The sequence below is a fragment of the Stenella coeruleoalba genome (genome assembly GCF_951394435.1).
Source record: "Stenella coeruleoalba genome assembly, chromosome: 6".
NCBI classification, from domain to species: Eukaryota; Metazoa; Chordata; class Mammalia; order Artiodactyla; family Delphinidae; genus Stenella; species Stenella coeruleoalba.
Genome location: NC_137151.1, coordinates 52,224,506 through 52,247,417, shown reverse-complemented (window position 1 = coordinate 52,247,417; position 22,912 = coordinate 52,224,506). Strand labels below are relative to the sequence as shown.

General features: G+C 41.1%; 1 long non-coding RNA gene and 1 pseudogene across 4 annotated transcripts in view; one reads left to right on the top strand and one right to left on the bottom strand.

Annotated features, from left to right (window-relative positions):
• The window catches only part of LOC307188254, a 120,962-nt gene that overhangs the window by 4,758 nt on the left and 93,292 nt on the right, over positions 1–22,912 (top strand). The window lies entirely within an intron of this gene.
• Positions 576–1,316, bottom strand: LOC307188318 (lysocardiolipin acyltransferase 1-like; annotated as a pseudogene). The gene has a single exon. The product of its transcript is annotated as a lysocardiolipin acyltransferase 1-like (transcript).

Below are 22,912 nucleotides of genomic sequence, written 5' to 3'. Positions count from 1 at the left end.
TTATGAATAATTAAGGGCTTCCTATCAAAATGTTTGTTCAGCTTAAGGACAAAGGGTTTCTGATTTCAGGTCTTAAGGAAGAATGCAAGGGTTTGATTGGCATAGAAAGGAGTGTGAGGAAAGAGCCGAGAGGAAGCCAGGAGGAAGGGCCCTCACCTCCGCGAGCAAGTGCCAACACTTGATCTGGGCCAGTGCCCAGGAGCCCCAAATCTGCCTCTAGTCTGGGGAGTTTGTTAGGAAGTAGGATTGGGCCTTGAAGACAATCTTGTGTGTACCTTGTCTGCTAACAGCCTGACGATTGTTTACTAATACTCTGGCCTAAGTTATTTCACAGGGGTCGCTCCCTGCTACACAGTGTTGAAATTACATTCAGAGATTAAAAAAAAAAAATTGTGTGTGTAGCAGTATTTTTCCACAAAACGAAGTGCAAAATATCTTTAACAAATAATGATGGTAGTAAGAAATATTTGACATAGTCGTGCAAAAATGTATCTCATTTTACAAAGGCTTAGACATTTGTGAACATTTACAGAATATCCCCTAGGTTTTTAGACTGTGACCCTTACTTTACAATCTTACTCATTTTTCTTTGTATTTAAATGTGGCTGTTTGTCTAAAAAACGTTAACATGCAAGTTCAGTGATCTCCAGTTCACCAAATATTCTCTCCCGTGGCACGAAGATGATAATGATGATTATAAAATACCACTGAACAAGACTGTACAAACAGATGAGCAGGCACACTGCAGGTCCAGTACAGTATAGGGAGCAATTTGACCAGAAGGATCCTGAGCTCAGACTTGCAAGGTGGAATTACAGTCTGTCTCATAAAGTAAAAAGTCTTCTTCTCCCCCCAGTAGAAGAAGGGCAGCCTCTCTTCTTTCTCCTCCCACCACCTGTGGTACCAGAGTTGGAGGTCCTCCTTGGACGAGGGGAGGGTGTCTACTGGGTATCGGTGGGTGTGGAAGTGGATTTCCTTGGGAAAGTCCTTGAGGAGGAGTTGCCTCTCTGTCTGAGGAATGATATGAGGATATGCCACCGTGGTGTCATGGACGGCGTCTAGGTTCTTCTCTTAGTCTGCTACAAAAGTAAAGCCTGTAGTTCTTGGATGTAAGACATTTTCATATTTTTGAAGTCCATTCTTTTTAGCAAATTCATTACTTCGAGCCGTGCAATTTTCTGTGACATCAGTCCCTTCTGGGAATATGAGAGTTGAAGTGGTTCATGCATATCACAAAAATAATCAATCATGTCTTCAAAATGACTGTTGTCATCCTTCCATTTCCTGTGAGTGAAGATATAGGCAGCAGCCTGCATGGCCCAACCAAATCCAGGAATACTTTTGAGACTGGCTTTGAGGCAAATTTTTTCTAATCTGAGGTAGTTATGTCTCATCAGACAATTCCACAGAAATATTCAGTCCATTCTTGTTGGATGATTCATGATAATAACAGTTCTTTCTCCAGGAACAAATGCATCACCTGTTAATAATCACTTTTACACCAAACATGGGGTCTCCAGCAGTGCCACAGGTAGAGTGAGCCAGGTTGCCACAAGGCAGTTGTTGATCCAGTGACACCAAGATGGGTTTACAAACATCAAAGGTGAAAAGGGACCCAACATGAAAATGCTTCCAAAGATGCTTCCCCAAAATAGAGTGAGTATAAAGTAAATCCCTCTCCAAAAATGCTTCCCCAAAATAGTGAGTATAAAGTAAATCCCTCTTCAAAAATGCTTCCTCAAAATAGAGTGAGTATAAAGTAAATTGCTCTCCAAAAATGCTTCCCCTCTCCATGATACCATGATTATCCTGGATGTGAGTCTTTGGTCAGACAGATGAATTGCAAATTTCTTCTTCCAGTCTTCTGTATTTTGCCTTTCATTCTCTCAATGGTGCCTTAGATGATTCTTCCCTTTGAGTGCCTTTCCTACAATGGGCCACGTTTACACTAGACCCTGCTGACTTTGGTGATATAATTAAGTGTTCTGTAGTCTCAGAAATCAGAAGCCTAGAGGTTTCTGTAAAGCCTGGTTCTGTTATACCTTATTTGACCCAACAACCTCAGGGGGTTTACAGTTCTCCCGAAACTCAGTAACAAAGAAATCCCTGCTTTATCCTTGTTCCTAAATTAATTAGTGGTATCTCCAATCTCCAACAGTATAGTTACCAAAAAATCAAAGCAAACAAATAAAACACCTTAGTTTTCTCTTCACTTGCTCAGTAAGTGCTCCCCTCCCCCACCCCATTATTCCTCATAACCAGTCAGTCTTCCATTCTGCCTTCAAAATGTGTGTGGCAGATGTGAACTTTGCTCTGTCCCAGTTAATGCCCTGGATCACTCCCTCACCACCTCTCATGCCATCTCTCATGGTCTGGAGCATGGAAACTGCCCTTAACTGGTCTCTTCCTTACATTTCTGTCTTTAACCTTGTCACCACCAAAGTCCCCTCTCCAGAACATAAAGTTGATCATGTCACTCATCTGATTAAGATCCTTCTATATGTACCGCTGCCCACAGAATAGTCAGTCTCTTAGCTGAGAATTCACAATCTTGCTATAACCTTCCCTGACTTCTCTCTCAGCAACACGTGCAAAACTCTGGTCTGACCCCTGGGCACTCATGCCCTCTCACTCATCCTAACTTTGCATTGCTTTCTCCTTTGGCTAGAAGCCCTTCCTTCCTTTATGCTGCAGTCAGCTCCCTTCATTTCTTGCATAGGACCACTCCAGCAGAAGCAACTGTTCCCTTGTATGTGTTCATCTAAGTATCATCTTAGTGTCATCTAAGAAATCTTTGCCTAACTCTGGTCACAAAGATTTTTCTCCTTTGTTTTCTTCTAGGAGTTTCATTGTTTTAGTTTTCAAACTTACTAAATTTTTGAATAATTTTTTGTAAAAGATGTGAACTGTGGATTGAAGTTCTTTCTTCTTTGTGTTCATCTTCTTCACCTAGAGCTGCATTTGTTGCCTCACTATTAAAAAAAAATTCTTTCTCCCCTGGATTATCTCTGCACCTTGTCAAAAATCAGTTGTCCAAATATATCTGGATTTATTTCTGGATTCCCTGCTCTGTTTCATGGATGTATTGTTGGTCCTGATAGCAACACCACACTCCAAAATTACTGTCATTTCAGAATAAGTCTTAAAATCAGATAGTGTTGGGCTTCCCTGGTGGCGCAGTGGTTGAAAGTCCACCTGCCGATGCAGGGGACACGGGTTCGTGCCCCGGTCAGGGAAGATCCCACATGCCGCGGAGCAGCTGCCCCCATGAGCCATGGCCGCTGAGCCTGCGCTCCGCAACGGGAGAGGCCACAGCAGTGAGAGGCCCGCGTACCGCCAAAAAAAAAAAAAAAAGTGTTAATGCTCCAGAACTTTTTGTTCATTTTTAAAGATGTTTTGTCCTTTGAATTTCCTTAAAAATATTAGAATCCACTTGTCAATTTCTACAAAAATTCCTTCTTGGATTTAGATTGAGATTGCATTAAGTCTGAGAATGCCCTCGGAGAGAACTAATATCTTAACAATATTGAGGCTTTCGACTAATTAAAAAAAAAAAAAGACCATCTTTAAAGATCTTTTAACATTTCTCCCAGCTACATTTTGTAGATTGCAGTGTGTGCACAGTCCTTGCATATTTTTTCAGATTTATCCTTATCTGGTTAAGAGATCACATGAAAGTGGAAAGTTTTCTGAGACATGAGAACTGTAGACTTTACCTTGCAGGAAAAACAAGGAGCCATACTTCAGCACACATACAACTATTTGTATACGAAATAAGTCAATAGAGTCTCCTGAAAAATGACTGTGGTTCATGTTGCTAGAGTTGCTAAGAGTAGGAAGGATGGGTGGCATCAGGCTTAGGGTTGGAATGACTCTTTTTTTTTTAATTAATTAATTTATTTTTGGCTGTGTTGGGTCTTTGTTGCTGCGTGCGGGCTTTCTCCAGTTGTGGAGAGCGGGGGCTACTCTTTGTTGCTGTGCACAGGCTTCTTATTGTGGTGGCTTCTCTTGTTGCAGAGCACAGGCTCTAGGCGCGTGGGCTTCAGTAGTTGCAGCACGCAGGCTCAGTAGCTGTGGCTTGCAGGCTGTAGAGCACAGGCTCAGTAGTTGTGGCACACGGGCTTAGTTGCTCTGCGGCATGTGGGGTCTTCCCAGACCAGGGCTTGAACGTGTGTCCCCTGCATTGGCAGGCGGATTCTTAACCACTGAGCCACCAGGGAAGTCCCGGAATGAGTCTTCTTGAGAAGGATTTAGAATGAGACTGATGGTCAAAAGAGAATAAAGTCTAGGAATCTGTTGTGCACAGAATTGTTAATTTTTCTAGTAATGAAATTTAAATTTTTATTCTTAGGCTGGTCTAAAATGGCTCATGTCTCCTTGGCAAGTTCAGATAGATACACCATTTATTTCATATCACAGTGATTAACAGATCAGATGAAATAACTGCTTTACTCTAATGCTGATTAACACCAGGTCAGGTTCCGTTCAATGTCAGTGAAATCCCCATGTCTGGCAACCTTTAGAAATTGAATAGCTAATAATCTGTGGTGGATGGTGCAGACACTGACCTGCCTAGAGTCAAAGGGCTGCATGACTACAGAGCCTCCTAAGACATCTTAGAGCTCTATGTACAATGAAATGATAATGTTAAATGAGAGTTCACATAACTTTAACAAAGGAGACCGTTTGAGTTTATGCCACCCTAAATGGATTTCCTTCTCTCTTGCACACTCTGAATCATTCTGGCTGTGTGGAACATATTTCCTATTGAAATGCCTCGCAGCTATGTTAAGTTGCTTGAGTGGCAGTTGACAGTTCTGAAAGGCTGTGGCCTTGGAGGCTGATGGGTCTCCTACCCATCCTGAATTCGAAACAGAGAGAGTTATTTTTAACTCCATTATCAGTGCACATGACTGTCCTTGCTGGGCAAGTGAGCCAAACTGATGTGATGTTTCTGTTGCTGAGGTGAGAGAGATGGAGGGCAGCTAGTAGTTTCACATGATCCTTTAAGGTAGTAGACAGCATTGAAAAAAGAATCACAATCCAAATAAAATAAATAAAACAGCCATTTTAGTGAACTAATCAGGAATACCAAATGTTTATCACTGAAGCAAAGTTACAAGGATTTTCTAGTGTGATTATTCTACCTAAACTTAATAATTCAAGTGTTTATGGGAAAATGGTGATGGTACAAAGACCAACTTATTATAAAAAGATACCTTGACATTCATTTCATAAAGTGTTTTTTGAAGACATGTTTAATCTTCCCAACATTTTTATCTCCATGAGAACTTCATGCAACTCACACGTTATCCCATTCTTCATAAATCACTCAGCTACAGACTTCAAACTTCAATTCGCTCAATTCAACACTTACTGAGCTAGCACATTCAAAGCATTAAATTAGGGCTGGAGGGGATTCCAAGATAAAGAGAACATAGCCTTTACCTTCTAGGGGATCACAGTCTAATAGGGAAGAGAGACACACACATCAATAATTTTAAAACATGGGAATCTCTGCTAAGTGTTTCTACTGTGTTGTGGAAAGAGAGATGAATCGTGGCTATGTGCAAAGATGTAAAAATAGCACTTTTCTTGTACTGATGACTTCTGCAACCTCTTCATAAGTCTGTTTTTGCTCATCATGTTATGATATATCATCAGATGGAATACTTGAATTTGCAAGTACAATAATAATTAACTAACATTGGCTTAGTGAGAAAAAGAAATCTTATATACACATAAAGTAATCTTGAAGTAGGTGATTCTAAGCGACGTACAGTCACATAGTATCAGTAACAACTTGGGCTCTTTTTTTAACTCTCTACTCTGCCATCTTCAGTAGTGATTTTTAATCATTTAGCTTGTTGCTTCCTGGTTGCAAGAGGGCTGCTTCAGCTCTAAGCATCACTTGCTATGCAATCCATCCAAAGTAAGAAGAAAAGGCAAGATTTCTCACTCTTTATATCAGGGAGAAAAGTCCTGCCCAGTAGCAACCCAGGACAATTTCTCTTACATCTTATTTGCCAGCACTGGGTCATGTGTACTCCTATGCAGATGGGTAGCACTCAGCTTACTTGTCTTTGATCAATCATATCCCATTTCCGGAATCTGTGGGTGTGGGGGTCTGCTTTCCTTGCGCATGTCACTGCCCAAACAGAACTGAGACTATGTAAGCCAAAAAGGAGGGAGAAGGAGAGTTAGTTACCAGCAGCATCTGCAAGAACATATCCACGTATGTAAGCACTCAGAGCTTATGTTACTGGAAGGGGAACCCCTTCCAGGGCCCAAGAATGGGCTCTTGTCTAACACTCCGTAATGAATTGGCAGATGAGACACACATACTGACAAAGCAAAAGACTTTATTGGGAAGGGGAGGCCAGGTGGAGAGCAGTGGTGAACTTTTCACCTTGTCAGGGTGAAAAGTTCAGCCTTCTGGGCTGAGGTGACTGAGGGAGGAGACCCCCTGTCCCTGGTTTCTTCTAGGCTCACTGTGGCATATCCCACTTTCTTCTCTCCTCTTTCCACGAAACTACTGACATCCTTGTACCATTCTTCTTCTGGGTCAGTTACTAGTATCTCAGATAGGTTGGGACGAGAAGAGTATAATTCATCTATAACTTGCATGCATTGGTGCTCTACGGGAGAAGTATGGGGATCTGGTATTAAGGAGGCTGGATTTAAAGTCTGACAGATGCTTAGTTTTATTTCTGGGGTATCAAGGAGGAGGGTCTTGTATTGGGTGATCCCTCCCCCACCCTCCCGCCATTCCTCTATCCTCTTTAGTCTCTAAGACTGCTTGCACCTGTTGGGGCGTGTGCACTGTGGTGGGTTGACCCAGGGCCCATTTAGAGGCCTCTTTAACCATAAGAGCGGTGGCTGCTACTGCCCAGAGGCAAGCGGGCCAGCCTTTGGCCACCTCGTCTAGTTGTTTCAAGAGCCACAGGCTGTAATACAGGCCCCACTTTTGTCCCAACATCCCCAAAGTGGTTCCCACCCGTTCAGAGACATACAACCTAAAAGGCTTTTCTAGGTTCAGGAGGCTTAAAGCTGGGGCTATAGTGACGGCCTCTTTCAGAGTATTAAAGGCCACCTTACAGGTCTTATCCCAGTCAAGTGGCCCTTCTTTCCCTTTTAGTTTTTCATATAGGGGTCAGGCCAGATTCCCATAAATGGGAATCCAGATCTGGCAAACCCCAGTTATCCCTAAAAGCTGTTTTCTAGTTTGGAGACAGGGGGTATTTAAGATAAGGGATTTCCTCTGAGGGTCGAGCATTCTTTTCCCTTCTGTAATTATGAACCCAAGGTATTTTACTTGGATTAAGCTTATCTGAGCTTTCTTAGGGGACACTTGATATCCCCTTTCATAAAGAAAATTTAAGGTTTCAATAGTATCCATTTGAGAGCTAGTAAAGTCTGGGCTTGCTATGAGCAAGTCATCTGCATATTGTATTAGGTTACTGTTTGTTAAGGTTAATTCTTCTTAGTTCTCTCCCCAGGGAAGTCCCGAATATATGGGGGCTGTCTCTGAAATCCTGTGGTAGCTGCGTCCAGCAAAGTTGTATGGCTTACCTTGTTTCTGGATCTTGCCACTCAAAAAGGCAAAGAGCTTTTGGGACTGAGGATGGAGGGAATGCAAAAGAAAGCATCCTTAAGGTCCAGCACTGAAAAGTACTTAGAGGTTCCCAGGACTTGGGATAGAAGGGTATATGGGTTTCGGGACTGTGGGGTGGATGGGAACCACAGTCTCGTTGACCACTCTTAGGTCGTGGACGAATTGATAAGATCCATTCAGATTCTTAACAGGCAGGATTGGGGTGTTGCAGGGAGACTCACAGGTGATTAGGATTCCAAAATCCCGGTATTTGTTAACTAGCAGCCTAAGGCCCTCAAGAGCTTGTGGTTTCAAGGGGTATTGTCTTTTCCAGGGGTAGGGAGCAGTGAAACATTTATAGCTAGTCCTGGTCTAGAGACATCCCACACCTGGGGATTGATTTCATCCAAGAAAGGGAGGGAGTTCTTTCCTGTGTCTGACTGCAAGTGTAAAGACACCAGAAAGTTATTGGTTTCTAGCTTTCCCCAAGTCACTCTGGTCTGGAGGTGGCAAAGGAGGTCTCTCCCCAGTAGGGGAGCTGGGCACCTGGGGATATATAAGAAGGGTCCCTTGCCAGTTTCCCACCTTACAGTGGAGGGGCTTAGTAAAATTTGAGTTTTGGGGTTTTCCGTGTACCCCTGACACCGTTTTAGTCAGGGAGTTTAAAGGTTCTAGCTGGAAAGGAAAAACAGAGACGGCAGCCCCTGTATCCAAAAGGAAGTTCACATCCTTACCTTCTACTTACAGAATCACCCAAGGATTAAGAAGTGTGATTTGGATCTCACCATTCGAGGGGGCTTGTCGAGCTGCTGGGCATCTTCAGTCCTGGTCTCTCAGGACTAACACAGGGCAGGTTTACAGGTCTCCATATGCCTTCCCTTAGGGCGATGTGGATACTCCCCTTTCTAATGTCCATCCTCTTTGCAGTAGGCACACTAGGTTCATCTCAGCCACAGTGACCCCTAAGGTGTTTTTCCCTTTCTCACTTTCTCCATGGGCCTCACCCACTGGTAGGGTGAACCAAGGTCAAGACTTTAGCCTGTAGATTGGCGAAGAATCAGGTCTGTTTCTCTATCCTCCGATCTTTTCAGGCTTCTCTTTCTTCCCTCTTGGCCTCCTCCTCTTGGTCCCTATTTAGAAACACCTTTTTTTTTAAACCTCATCCACTAGCTCAGCGATGGGGTCTCTGGTCCTTTTTCTGGTTTTTGTAATTTTCTCCTTACGTCCAGGGTTGCCTGGGTTATGAAGGAATGGACCAACAGGACTGTACCTTCAACACTTTGTAGATCGATTAGGGTAAAATTTTTGAAGGCCTCCTTGAGCGTTCTCAAAGAGGGCCAGATTTTCACTGTTTCTCTGGGTAACCTCTTTTATCTTACTATAATTAATGGCCTTCTGGACCCCCTGGGTCATTCCCTGCAGCAGGCTAATAATGAGGTGTCTTAGAGATTCCCTCCCTGCATTTGTGTTGGCGTCCCAATCCAGCTTTGCAGAGGGGATTGCCTCTTCTGCAGGGGCCAGGTCAGCATCCATCCACTGTAGTTCATCAGCCACTGTTCTGGCCTGATCTGGGATTCTAGCTTTTTCTTCATTACAATACCAGGTGAGAATGACCATCACGTTCCTCCATGTGAAAGAGAAGTTAAGGCTAAGATGCTCAAATTCATCACTAAATTTTGGGGGTTTTCAGAATATGAACGCATTTGTTCCCTACATTGGGTGATGTCTTGCATGGAAAAGGGAATATGAACCTGCATGGTTCTCCCTTCCCTATCTGGTACTACTCTTCATGGACAAATTTTGCCTGAGGAGGACCTTTCCTCGTGTGGAGGGTAAAGCTTATTTCCTGATTGTAGTCTCATGGGGGAAGGGGTATAAGGAGGCGGAGCTGAGGCTAGGAGACGTTCCCCAGATCTTATGGTCTCCGGGGCAGCCAGAATTTCCCTTCCCTTGCCCTCCCCGTCTGCCTTGGGGGAATCAAGAGAACGTAGAGGGTGTCTTCCGTCCCAAACTTTGCCAGAAGGACTTTGAAAGGGCATTTATCAGGGTCTCTGAGCTTACATTTTCTCCTTTTTTCGGGATCTTGGAAGAGGGCCGTAAAGGCTTGGACATAGGGAACCTCATTGTTCTTACCCTCGTGTTAAATGGTGTTAAATCCTAGTGACCCCCGAGGGGGGCCATTTTTCCTCTTACCCCAAGGAGTAAGTAGGCCAGTCCTGGGTGCAACATCTGATACGTTTTTTTCCTCTTTAATCCATCTAGCTGGTATCCCTCTCGGTGAACTAAAAGGCAACCCAGCGATGTGTCTGAAGGGAAACTAGGCTTGTTTCCCATTTTGATGGCTGTATAGTTTGTATCCTGTTGCCAGAGGACCAGTGCCGGCTTCTACAACCTCTAGAGAGGTTGTAAGTTCTCTCTTGGTCCCAGAGTGCCTGATTGTATATGTGCCAAAGGAAATGCTCAGTGGTAAGCACAATCAGAGGGACTGTAGGGCTGGTCCCAATTGGTAAGTTAACCTGTAGACATAATGTCTAAGGTGTTAACTTTCATCTAAGACCAGGTGAGACTGTATGGAACCCCGTCAACCACTTCCACTTGGAAGCACTTGGTCAGTTAGACAACCAAATGACTGAATTTATAGAAACAGGGTGTCTGATGGAGGGCTTCTATCACCCAATTATACCCCCCAGGAACAGAAAGCACAATCGACAGGGAGGAAAGATTGTAGTGTCTCAGAAAATCTCTTATGAAGACTTAGAACTTCAGATCTGAGTACTGACAAACAGAGTAAATGGAAATATCTTGAGTCTTCAAAGATTTCAAAAGGAGGAAAGGGGGCCAGGTTGAAGGAAGAGGGGAAGGAGGAGGGACAAGACGGGTGGACTTAACAGACATCTCCTGCCACCTGCAGATGCCCAGGCATTACGGGACTTTTCTCTGGGCTTCCAGGAAGGGAAGATGGGAACTCGGGCCAATCAGAAACTAGATATGAGATAATTCGAGTTCTCTGCCCACCGGAGGTGATCAGGCTCTGGTCCTCAGATAACTGAGGCCCTTCAACCAGACTCCTGCATCCAGGACCAGGATAGAAGGAAGAAGGGTAGGATAGGTGGGTGTTGAAAAGAAGAAAGGGAGAGGGAGGGGAAGAGAAGTCAACAAAGTCTCTTGTTCCTTACCCATTTGGGGCACTCTGGCCAGGCATTCGAGTCTGGAGGAGACCAGGGGTAAAAGGGTCCTGGTTGTGGCTGCTGGGTCTAGTCTGTTGGCGGGTGAGCTGGTCCTTGAGTACCCTGAGTGGTTGGGATGTCAGTCGTAGCAAAGAAGGGGTTCCACCAGAGTCACCAGTTGTTACTGGAAGGGGGACCGCTTCCAGGGCCCAAGACTGGGCTGTCGCCTAACAGTCGGAAATGAATTGTCTGAGGAGACACACGTACCGACAGCAGAAGACTATTGGGAAGGGGTGCCCAGGCGGAGAGCAGTGGGGTAAAGGAACCCAGGAGAACTGCTCTGCCACATGGCTTGCAGTCTCAGGTTTTATGGTAATGGGGTTAATATCTGGGTTGTCTCTGGCCAATCATCTTGCTTGTGCCCATATTTGGTCTGACTCAGGATCCTTCCTGGTGGTGCGCACATCTCTCAGCAAGATGGATTCCAACGTGAAGGTTTCTGGGAGGTAGGCAGGACATACTATGGGCTGGCGTCTCCTCCCTCCTTTCGGCCCCTCCTGAATTCTTGTGGCTGGTGGTAGCTTGTTAGTTCCGTGTTCCTTACTGGGACCTCCTGTTGTGAGATAACTCCCGCAAGCACTCATTATCATGCCTGGCCAGGGTGGGTGGTTTTGGTCAGTGGTTCCCTAACACTTACACCATCACTAAGACTGAAATGACTGCACCATCACCAAATCTAAAATAATCCTTTCCAGTAAAGAAATCATGGAGCAAGGAAGGTAAAATAGTGAAGGATGAGGAATATCCTCATAACTTAGTCAAGGGGTTTTGGAGTATGGGTGTTATGGGAACAGCACTATACATGTGATTCTCAAGCCACATTACAGTTGCCCGAGAAGCTTTTAAAGATATTGTTGCCCATTTTAGATACTTCATTTAAGTGGAATTATGCAGTATTTATCTTTCTGTGGCTGGCTTATTTCACTTAACCTAATGTTCTCAAGCTTCATCCATGTTGCAGCATGTGACAGGATGTCCTTCTCTTTTAAGCCTGAATAATATTTTATGTATAAAGCATATTTTCTAATGGGTTAGAGTTTCAACCATGCAAGATGTAAAAATTGTAGAAAATTGTAGAAATCTGTCCAGTAACTTGCATATAGTTAACAATACTGTATTTACACTTCAAAATTTGTTAAGAAGGTAGATTTCATGCTATACGTTCTTTACCAAAGTACAATGCATATATTGATGCCCAGGTCACTAAAGATACAGATTTAATTGGTCTCGGCTGGGGTCTGGGGATTTCTTGGTTTGGGGGTTGGTTGGTTGGTTGGTTTTCCATTTCCCGTGACAATTCTGAATTGTAACTGACCGAGGCAGTCTTAACATTCCCCTCAGCTTAAACCAGTTTCTTCTTGATCATAGGTCCCTGCCCTCCCTTTTCTTAAAGCATTTAGTTTAGAAAAATTGTGATTGTACATTTTTTCTCTGCTTCTTTGAAATGTATGTAATTCTCTCCCCAGCCTCTTGCTCTGTAAGGGTAAGAAATGACATGAAACTATTAGGATGGCCAGAAAGAAACAGAGGGACAATATTTAGACACTGAACACTAAGAAGCTCGTAATTTCCACAGAGAAGAAGTTGGGATAAGAGATGGAGAAGAGAGGGTGGCAAAAATAATATTAATTTTTTAGGGTGCCCCTGAAAATTCTTCTTATCAATACTGCTGCCTAGGTAAGAAGATATTAAGACTAGCTAAGTCACCCTAAGCTAAGTCCCAGTTTTCTACATTCAAATCCTGTCCTCTTTGTAGCAGGAAGGGATGGAGAGCAGGAAAACAATTGATGAGATGGGAACCTGCATCGTTCTCTCTCCTTCAGTGTCAGTTTAGGGCAGTGTATCTAGCATATAATTTTCATAGAATTGCTTATCTGTGGATGGGAATTATAGGCCAGATCTTCAGGAACAGTTCCTTGGATGGTTTATGAAAGTTCAGTTCTCAGGTAGGAAGTTAGGTCTGTTACCGAAGTAGACATGAAGCCCTCCTCTTGGAGCCCTAGCTGAACCAAAGCCCCCCTTGCCTGGTCAGGGAGTTCTTTCCTGCTCAGGTTCATGCTGCCAGTAAGGAAACTGAGTTTGCTGCAAGCAAAACAGACTTTCATTCAATGGCCAGAGAATGGAGAAGGGGAGCTCAGGCTCTAAAGGCACCTTCTCTCTGAAGGGTGAAAAGCGGGGGACTTTTAAGGGGTAAGGGACACGTGCAGGATCAGAAACTGGGGGAAAGGGTGGAGATTTCCAGGAATAGCCTGTGCATTGTGCAGTCCTTCAGGCACATATTGTGCCTAGCAGAGGGCAGAGATACCCCCTTTGGGCAAAGATCTTAGCATGGTAATGAAGCAAAGGTGACTTTCCGACACCTCTAGGTTTCATCTGCACAGGTGCATTCCTGTGGTCAACTCAGCCAGTTAGGGCCATTGGCCACTGTATACCTCTCAACGTAGAGCTGCAAAGCATCTCTGCCCAATGCCAGGTAATTTTGAAACAAACACAGTTAAATCAGGGCAAGGAAAGTTGTGACCTTTAGCCTACTTTGCCCGATATTTTGGATCTAGGAGGTTCAGTCTGGTTTTGTTGGGGACTTTTGTGACATCCCGTTGATAAAACACAAACAGTCTATATGATTAAAAACAGTTTCTGCAACTGCAGCCTAGGCTGCATAGCATGAGTGACATGTCTAGAAGTTGGAGAGAACCTTCTTCCTCTTCTTACATGGAACTCAGCACTGTTTCCACACTTAAGCTACTGGTATGTAGAAAGAGAGAGCGTCTCTTGGCATTGGGTATAGGCATTCCCATGTATGTCATGGAAATGGCAAAATTTTCGCAACAGGGTCAGACAAGACTCAAGAGGGAGTCAAAGCAGGATGGGAAAAAACCATAGTGGTACTGAAGCTAACAAAAAAATTTGACGGTGCAGGTGAGGCACCCCTTTGTAATGCCTAGAGACAACTGGGGAGCTCCTAGCTGTGCTCCTGAGGTCCTGAGTGAGGGGTTATAAGTCAGCAAACTTCTGGGTTAAAACTGTAATTGAATTACCAAAATAAACTAGCAAAAACAACATTCAAGAGCTCATTTTTCTTAAGAAAGGCATAGGCCAGTTGATCCTATGCTGGCTGCTACTCCCTCTCAGATATCCATGCCTGGACCAGTTATCAAGCTGTTTGCTGTGGAGCTGTCCGCACAGTACCTGGGTAAGGACCAGGCTGTCTAGGGCTGGCCTTGCATACAAAACTCATGTGGCGACTTCAGGTATGACAGAAAGTTTTCACCCTTCTCTAAAAGTTCAGAACCAATCACCAACCTGACACTTGAATTTATCTGCTTATCCACTATAAGCACAAACTCAGTGACTCCTTCCACCCAAAATTAAAAAAAATCTATTTTTGGATAAAAGCCTAAAAATGTCATTGATAAGAAGTTTCATGAAAACTAAAATTTAGAACTATTGATACTACTTTCAGATAAATCTTTTATCCAAAAATGAACAGGGGGTAAATTTTTTATGACAGTCTAGGGAACTGTTTCTCCACCTAATTCAAAACAAGTATTCAGTCACCAAATATTTGTTGGATGTCATTTGGTGCCCAGCACTATAATGAACTGAGAGATACTGTTGAGTAAAGGAAACACGGTCTCTGCTTTAGCTGAAACTATAGCTTAGTGCAGGTAGTTGAGCATTAATGAAATAAGCTCAGTAACAAACATGAATTACTAACAGAGAAAAGTGCCCTGCAGGACAAAACTAGTACTTATAACTAGTTACCTGGCTTTGACTGACGCCCAGGCAAGAACATCCTGGGGAAGTGACAGGATGGGAGAGAGTGAAGGATTAAAGAAGTTAACCAGGTAAGAGTAACTCAAGTTTAATTGAAACACACCAGAACCTCTGCAGTTTGAAAAAAAATCCCTGCAAAGAGATGCAGTTCAGCCTCAGCCACAATCTGATCTTTATAATCACATACAATATGAACGATCACTGTTACAAGGATAAGAAGTAAAATGTGGTTAAAGTGGCAGACACAATCTTAGAATATAGCTTATAGTCAAAATTTTTACATTAATTATGCTTGATTCCCTCCGGTAAGTTCTGTCAGGTATATGGGCTAAGCTTGGGCTCTATGAATAGAGCCCTGGTCTGGCTCATGTTCCTTGTGGTTCCCGAAGAGCAGTAACTACCGTTATCTATCATTTGTGTTGTCATTACTGTGTGATGACAGATACTACCTCATAAGTATGTAGTAAAATTTAAAATATATATATATATATATTTTTTTTGGCTGCACTGCTCAGCTTGTGGGATCTTAGTTTCCCGACCAGGGATTGAACCCAGGCCCTCAGCAGTGAAAGCACAGAGTCCTAGCCACTGGAACACCAGAGAATTCCCTAAATATTCTTAGTCTTAAAATTTCTTAGTATTTTTAATGTGCCATTGTCAAGTAGTAGAAAGAACAATTGTCAGGCAGTAGAAAGAACAATGTAAAAACGGAAAAGCCTGGAAAAGACCCAGCCTTGACCATGGGGATTTAACACTCACGAGGCTTTTCGTTTCCATCTGCGACTAAATCATTCTATGATCCTGAGAAAGTCACTTATTCTAGTCAACTAAATATCCCCATTGATAGTAACAGGAGGGGGTTATTATTTTGCTCTTCCTATACCTTTTAAGGGTAGAATAACTCAACCTTGAATGCACCGAGGCAAGAAAACCTTCCTTCTCTACTCTGTTCTTCCTAATTTTTATCGTTTTTTTAATTAATTGATGAAGTGTTTGTTTCCTTTGCTGGTTTCATGAAACCTTATTCTCCAGGAATTTGAGACTACTACTTATTTTGTAGCTATCTGAAGAAACTTAAGATCATAAATGTGAGAACAACTTGAGTGCTATAAGAATATGATCACCAAGAAAATAATTTTTGAGCACTCCTGTGCCTGACCTTGTTATTAAGTAATAAATATAGATTATCTCATTTAACTATGCAGACAACTGTATGAAGTAGATATTATTACTGTCCCCATTTTACACGTTAAAAAAACTAAGGATTAAAAAGAGACTAACTTCTCAAGGTGGTATATTTAGTAAGTGTTAGAGCCGGTATTTTATCTTGAGTCTGGGTTCTGAATTGTCTCCTTACCTAGCACAAATTATATAACTCTTTATCTATAGCTGCATTAAAAAAAAATGCTGAATTGGAAGGTAAATTCTCAGTGTACTCTTTTCTATTTATAAACTCAAATGTTTACATCAGGAAACTTCCCAGGTAGCATTCTCCCAGGCCCTCACCTTCCAGGTATTGTGAGGTAATTCAAGTAGCAAGTCACCGTACCCGCTCCATAGGTTTTTTGTGCAGGCTCACTATCTTAGAACCTCCAGGTGGGTATTCACACCATTCTTGGACTCTGACATGTTTCACATTCTCCCCAGAAATTCAGTCCAGTAGCCTCTGGGTATGAAGACATAAATAAACCACGGAGAAAGTAATTAATAATTCCATCCTTTCCACCACTTCTTTTTTCTTTTTTTTTCTTCTGCTGTACGCGGGCCTCTCACTGTTGTGGCCTCTCCCGTTGCAGAGCACAGGCTCCGGACGCACAGGCTCAGCGGCCATGCCTTCCGGGTCTAGCCGCTCCGCAGCATGTGGGATCTTCCCGGACCAGGGCACGAACCTGAGTCCCCTGAATCGGCAGCCGGACTCTCAACCACTGCGCCACCAGGGAAGCCCTCCACCACTTTTTTATTGTGAAAACCAAAGAGAATTTTCAGGAAGTAATAAAAATAGACCAAAGTCCACACCCACATCCCTGGCTTTGTAACAAATTTCCTCAAGGGCATTTGAAATCATAGTTTCAGCTTGTTGGGGGAAATATTAATAAACCCATGAGAATGTTCTGAAGATTAAGAAGCATTCTCTTCCCTTTTTTGTCTTCTAAAGACTGCATTCCATGTTCTCATGTAACTTTGGAACTTGCAAAACTTGGTTTCTGAGTCTGAAGATTCAAACTCAAAATTGTTTGAAGGATAGAGGATGAGAAGACACTTTTCTAATTTAATCTTTAATAAGTCACTCCTCTGTGGCTAGACTTGCAGATTCTGTAGTGAAAAAAGAAGACCCTGTTCACCATATCTTTTCAGTTGACATGAAAATAGACTAGAAGCAACCATGCAGCTAATGTAGGCAAAAGGGTGGTAAGGGCTGAGGGGATATTCTAATGGTACTAGCTCAGTGATACAAACCAATAAAAATATTTTAAAGATCAATGTGTTAAATGTGTTACTCATTCACTAACAAACTCATTATGTGTTAGGTGAGCTATTATGAGCCAGGCACACTGCTAATACAATTTTTCTGTCCTCTGATTTCTGCAAGAGTGTTGGTGCTTACTATGCATTTTTTTTTTTTCTACCATGGGTTTTCAGAGTAGAATAATAAAAAGGAAATGGGCTTCTGGTAAATTTTCTAGTTTAGTTTCATGCTATTTGTGTGACAGTAAACAAAATATTTAACCTGTCTGAGCTTCATTTGCCCATCTGTAACATAATAGAAAATAATACCCATTTATTGTTATAAGCATTAAATAATGTGCATCATAAAGTGTGGGAGCCCTCTCCCTATATTTCTTTGATCTTTTGCAATAATAGAGGCTTACTGACGATTTTTTCTGAAGGTTATTAAGTCTTTCTTTTTTTTAAATAAATTTATCTATTTTATTTTTGGCTGAATTGGGTCTTTGTCGCTGCTCACGGGCTTTTTCTAGTTGTGGTGGGGGGGGCTACTCTTCGTTGCAGTGTGCGGGCTTCTCATTGCTGTGGCTTCTCTTGTTGTGGAGCACAGGCTCTAGGTGCGTAGGCTTCAGTAGTTGTGGCTTGCGGGCTCTAGAGCCCAGGCTCAGTAGTTGTGGCGCATGGGCTTAGTTGCTCCGTGGCATGTGGGATCTTCCCAGACCAGGGCTCGAACCCGTGTCCCCTACATTCACAGGCAGATTCTTAACCACTGTGCCACCAGAGGAGTCCCTAAATCTTCATTTCTGATAATTGATTGTTAGTATTGTGCCAGAGCAATAATTCATAATTGACACAATTCCCATTTATATAATAACAATATCAGTGTTGTTACCTGATAGTTTCAATATATAAGGTCTACACACATAATTTTATGATTTTATGACTTTCTATCCAAGGTGCTGTACAAAGCAGTTAATTGGAGAGTTGGTCTTTGAGACCTTCTCTGGATTTAATGGCCTGTGAATGACCTCCAGGTGCTCCACTCTCCTTTCAAAGGCCTAAGCTGTTCCACTTAAAAAGGGCCTTGATTTCAATTAGCTCTAATCTCATTTTGATAGGTTTCTTCTGAACTTTTGGACCAAAAGGGATTCATCCATTCATTCAACAAACACTTGCACTGCCTGCCATGTATTGTTGCTAAATGTGAAAATATTATGTATGACCCAGGCTGTGTTAGAATTTTTTTTTTTGGTATTAAGGCCCTTCCAGTATAAATTGAATCATAGCAAATAATTCCACCACCCTTAAGAGTTGTTTATTTTATAAAGATTAAAATAACAATGGATCAATCCAAAAGGGCTGTAAGAAACAGAGAACTTTTAAGTGTCTCAGTCATTTGGGTGCTTAGAGTTTTTTTTCTTTTTAAAAAAATTTTGTTTTATATTAGAGTATAGTTGATTTACAATGTTGTGTTAGTTTCAGGTGTACAGCAAAGTGATTCAGTGATACATGTATATATATCAATTCTTTTTCAAATTATTTTCCCATTTAGGTTAATACAGAATATTGAGCAGAGTTCCCTGTGCCGTACAGTAGGTCCTTGTCAGTTATCTATTTTAAATACAGTAGCATATATATGTTAATCCCAAACTCCTAATTTATCCCTTGCCACTGCCTTTCCCCTTTGGTAACCATAAATTTGTTTTCTAAGTCTGTGAGTCTGTTTCTGTTTTGTAAATAAGTTCATTTGAATCAGTTTTTTAGACTGCGCATATAAGTGATACCATATTTGTCTTTCTCTGACTTACTTCACTTAGTACGATCATCTGTAGGTCCATCCATGTTGCTGCAAATGGCATTATTTCTTTTTTTATGACTGAGTAATATTCCATTGTATATATATGCCACATCTTCTTTAGCCATTCCTTTGTTGATGGACATTTAGGTTGCTTCCATGTTTTGGCTATTGTAAATAGTGCTGCAGTGAACATTGGGGTGCATGTATCTTTTTTTTTTATAATTAAAAAAATACATATTTTTGACCACACTATGTGGCATGTGGGATCTTAGTTCCCTGACCTGGGATCAAATCCACACCCCCTGCATTGGAAGGACAGAGTCTTAACCACTGGACCGCCAAGGAAGTCCCCACGTATCTTTAGGAATTACAGTTTTCTCTGGATGTATGCCTAGGAGTAGGATTACTGGATCATACGGTAGCTCTATTTTTAGATTTTTAAGGAACCTCCATACTGTTCTCCATGGTGGCTGTACCAATTTACATTCCCACCAGCAGTGTAGGAGTGTTCCCTTTTCACCACACCCTCTCCATCATTTATTGTGTGTAGATTTCTTGGTGATGTCTGTTCTGACTGGTGTGAGGTGATATCTCATAGTTGTGATTTACATTTCTCAAATAATTAGCGACATTGAGCATCTTTTCATGTGCCTCTTGGCCATCTGTATGGAGAAATGTCTAGTTAGATCTTCTGCCCATTTTTCAGTTGGGTTGTTTGTTTTTTTGTTTTTGAGTTGTATGAGCTGTTTGTATATTTTGGAGATTAATCCCTTGTTGGTGGCTTTGTTTGCAAATATTTTCTCCCATTCTGAGGGTTTTCTTTTTCTTTTGTTTATGGATTCCTTGCTGTGCAAAAGCTGTGAAGTTTAATTAGGTCCCAATTGTTTATTTTTGTTTTTATTTTCATTACTCAAGAGGTGGATCAAAAAAAATCTTGCTGCAATTTATGTCAAAGAGTGTTCTGCCTATGTTTTCTTCTAAGAGTTTTATAGTGTCCGGCATTATATTTAAGTCTTTAATTCATTTTGAGTTTATTTTTTGTGTATGGTGTTAGAGAGTGTTCTAATTTCATTCTTTTACATGTAGTTGTCCAGTTTTCCCAGCACCACTTATTGAAGAGACTGTCTTTTCTCCATTATATATTCTTGTATCCTTTGTCATAGATTAGGTGACTATAGGCACTTGGGTTTATCTCTGGATTTTCTATCCTGTTCCATGGATCTGTATTTCTGTTTTTGTGCCAGTACCATACTGTTTTGATGACTGTACCTTTGTAGTATAGTCTGAAGTAGTAGTCTTAGTATAGTCAGCCCGATTCCTCTAGCTCCGTTTTTCTTTCTCAAGATTGCTTTGGCTCTTCGGAGTCTTTTGTATTTCCATAAAAATTAAAAATGTTTTTGTTGTAGTTCTGCGAATAATGCCATGGGTAATTTGATAGGGATTGCATTGAATCTGTAGACTGCTTTGGGTAACATAGTCATTTTGACATATTGGTTCTTCCAGACGAAGAATATGTTATGTCTTTCCATTTGTTTGTGTCATCTTTGATTTCTTTCATCAACATCTTATAGTTTTTGGAATACAGGTCTTTTACCTCCTTAGGTAGGTTTATTCCTAGGTATTTTATCTTTTTGATGTGATGGTAAATGTGATTGTTTCCTTAATTTCTCTTTCTGATGTTTGTTGTTAGTGTATAGAGTGCAACAGATTTCTGTGTATTAATTTTGTATCCCACAAATTTATTGAATTCTCAGATGAGCTCTAGTAGTTTTCTGGTAGCATCTTTAGGATTTTCTATGTATAGTATCATGTCATCTGCAAACAGTGACAGTTTTACTTATGCTTTTCCAGTTTGGATTCCTTTTATTATTTTTTCTTCTCTAATTACCAAGGTTAGGACTTCCAAAACTATGTTGAATAAAAGTGGCATGAGTGGGCATCCTTTCTTGTTCCTTGTCTTAGAGGAAACGCTTTCAGCTTTTAACGAGTATGATTTTAGTTGTAAGTTTGTCATATATGGCCTTAATTATGTTGAGGTATGTCCCCTTTATGCCCACTTTCTGGAGAGTTTTTATCATAAATGGGTGTTGAATTTTGTAAAAAGCTTTTTCTGCATCTATTGAGATGATCATATGGTTTTTATCTTCAATTTATTGATGTGGTGTATCACACTGTTTGATTTGCGGTTATTGAAAAATCCTTGTATCCTTGGGATAAATCCCACTGGATCATGTTGTATGGTCCTTTTATTGTAATGTTGGATTCAGTTTGCTAGTATTTTGTTGAGGATTTTTTCATCTATGTTCATCAGTGATATTGGCCTGTAATTTTCTTTTTTTTTGGTATCTTTCTCAGGTTTTGGTATCTTTGCTGGGTTTTGGTATCAGGGTGATGGAGGCCTCATAGGATGAGTTTGGGAGTGCTCCTTCCTCTGCAATTTTTTGGAACAGTTTCAGAAGGATAGGTGTTAACTCTTCTCTAAATGTTTGGTAGAATTCACCTGTGAAGCCATCTGATCCTGGACTTTTGTCTGTTGGGAGTTTTTATCACAGTTTCAATTTCATTACTTGTGATTGTTCTGTTCATATTTTCTATTTCTTCCTGGTTCAGTCTTGGGAGAGTGTACCTTTCTAAGAGTTTGCCCATTTCTTCTGGTTGTTCATTTTATTGGAATATAGTTGGTTTTAGTAGTCTCTTATGATCCTTTGTAGTTCTGTATCCATCGTAACTTCTCCTTTTCATTTCTAATTTTATTGATTTGAGTGCTCTCCCTTTTTTTTCTTGATGAGTCTAGCTAAAAGTTTATTAATTTTGTTTATCTTTTCGAAGAACCAGCTTTTAGTTTCACTGATCTTTTCTATTTTTTTCTTCATCTGTTTCAATTATTTCTGTTCTGATCTTTATGACTTCTTTCCTTCTAATAAGTTTAGGTTTTTGTTGTTGTTCTTTTTCTTTCTCTAGTTGCTTTAGGTGTAAGGATAGGTTGTTTATTTGGGATTTTTTTTTTGTTTCCTGAGGTAAGATTGTATTGGTGTAAACTTCCCTCTGAGAACTTCTTTTGCTCCATCTCATAGGTTTTGGATCATTGCACTTTTGTTTTCATTTGTCTCTAGGCATTTTTTGATTTCTTCAGTGATCCCTTAGTTGTTTAGTAGCATATTGTTTAGTCTTCAGATGTTTGTGTTTTTTACAGTTTTTTTCTTATAGTTGATTTCTAATCTCATAGCATTGTGGTTGGAAAAGATGCTTGATAGGATTTCAGTTTTCTTAAATTTACTGTGACTCACTTTGTGGCCCGGCATATGCTGAATCCTGGAGAATGTTCCATGTGCACTTGAGAAGTATGTGTATTCTGCTGCTCTTGGATGGAATGCTCTGTAGATATCAATTAAGTCCTTCTGGTCTAATGTATCATTTTAGGCTTGTGTTTCCTTATTGATTTTCTGTTTGGATGATCTGTCCATTGATAAAAGTGGGATGTTAAAGTAGCCCACTATTATCATGTTACTGTTGGTTTCTCCCTTTATGGCTGTTAGTATTTGCCTTATGTATTGGGGTACTTCTATGTTGGGTGCATATATATTTACAATTGTTATATTTTCTTATTGGATTGATCCCCTGATGCTTATGTAGTGTCCTTCTTTGTCTCTTGTAAGAGTCTTTATTTTAAAGTCTATTTTGTCTGGTATGAGTGTTGCTACTTCAGCTTTCTTTTGATTTCCATTTGCATGGAATACCTTTTTCCATCCTCTCACTTTCAGTCTGTATGTGTTGCTACATCTGAAGTGGGTCTCATGTAGACTGCGTGTATATGGATCTTGTTTTTGTATTTATTCAGCCAGTGCATGTCCTTTGGTTGGAACATTTAATCCATTTACATTTAAGGTAATTATCGATATCTATGTTCCTACTGCGATTTTCTTAATTCTTTTGGATTTGTTTTTGTAGGTCTTTTTTCTTCACTTCCTGTTTCATTATTCTCCTGTGATTCGATGACTAATTTTAGTGTTGTGTTTGGATTACCTTTTTTTTTTCTTTTTTTTACTTTTTAAAAAACTTTTCTAAATTTAT